We start from the raw sequence: 1,628 nt of genomic DNA on the forward strand, positions 1-1,628 counted from the left end.
AAGAACACAGACATTGTGTATTTATTAAACACAGAGGTGTCTTAAAGATAAATTAGGCACATTAATTTTTTTCTAGTGACTACGTTACTGAATCGAAATAAGCTAGCCTGACAACACAATAGGACAGTCTTTTAAGTGAATTACTGATTGCTGAACATCTGTTGACTTTTAGTCAAAATTTATCATTTGATGCCAATCTGTAATTTTTCTTCATGTTTTTATCAGAACATGTTTGTATGTTCAAATGAGGGGTTTTTTCCCATGAAATAAAAAAATTTTTCAGAAATCGTTAATAAATTTTGCTAAATTAAAAAAAAAAATTGTCCCAAATTGGAACCATCCATACTGTTTGCTCCCAGTAGAATAACTTTAAGTAAACAAGACATTCCCACTGCAATAACATTTGAGTTGATTTGACTCGTGGAGACTACTCAGGTCAGGTTAAAGCTGCCCTAGAAGATTCCCAAGGCTGTAAGTCTTTACAGAAACAGAACATCATTCTCCCATATAGTAGAGTTGAACCACTGAGCTTCTGGTTCTAGTCCAGCACCTTAACTGCTGTACCACTGGGCTCCTAGGGCTGCTGAACAGAGATAAAAGGAAATTAACTACAGCTGCACCTATTAACACACATAAAATACAGATAGATGCAAAAAGCATGTTGTACTTATTATGTGGTTCCTTTTACAAATATTCAGAGATAGGAGAAACTATATAGTGCACTGCTCAGGGATTTTTATGTTATGAAGCAATTCTTTAAAACAATATGAGGGGAACAGAGTGAAGGTGATGCTTGAGGAGGACATAGAGTATTCTCAGAAGCTAGTAAGATTTTCTTTTCTTGATCTGAGTACATAGGTTTTATTATTCTTTAAATTATAATTATTACCTGTACTTTAGTATGCCCCCTGGATACTGCAACGAAGAGTTACTGCTCAAAATGTAACCTAAAGGCTGTCAGATAAAGCCTCCCCAGAGGTGCCAAGGAGCAAAGACTTGGTGATTTGCTCATGTGAAGTTTACAACCAAGAACACTCTACCTGGAGTTCTATTTTTCATCATAAATTGGGATCAATACAACAACAATGAGTTTCTTCAGTCTGTAAGCCAACAAATAATCTAAGAAGCTAGATCATATAAGGAAGATTGTGGCATCAGGAATAGAGAATGATGCATCAACAACTTGTTTTATGCAGATGACACAACTTTGAATGCAGAAAGTGGGGAGGACTTGAAGCACTGTCTCATGAAGATCAAAGAGTATATAGTCTTCAGTACAGATTACTCCTCAACATCAAGAAAAGAAAAGCCCTCACAGCTGCACCAATAGGCAACATCATGACAAATGGAGAAATGATTGAAGCTGTCAAGGACTTTCTTTTACTTGGATCTTCAATCAATACTCATGAAAGCAGACATCAAGTCAGCTGCGAGTGAGCTAGAATCAATCAATGCAATGGCACATAGAAACAACAGGTTAAAGGAACGCACATCACAGACAGGTGATGTAATGTGCCTGGGGACCAGGCACAGCCAGGACCAGGTCTTAGAGCTGCTGGAGAAGAGATTCTCCCATCACTGCCCCTGCTTCTCTTCTGTGTGTGGTACACAGAGTTGTTGTTGTTGTT

This window comes from Elephantulus edwardii, unplaced genomic scaffold (genome assembly GCF_000299155.1).
Source record: "Elephantulus edwardii isolate Elephantulus edwardi_28Jun2011 unplaced genomic scaffold, EleEdw1.0 scaffold00263, whole genome shotgun sequence".
Taxonomy (NCBI): domain Eukaryota; kingdom Metazoa; phylum Chordata; class Mammalia; order Macroscelidea; family Macroscelididae; genus Elephantulus; species Elephantulus edwardii.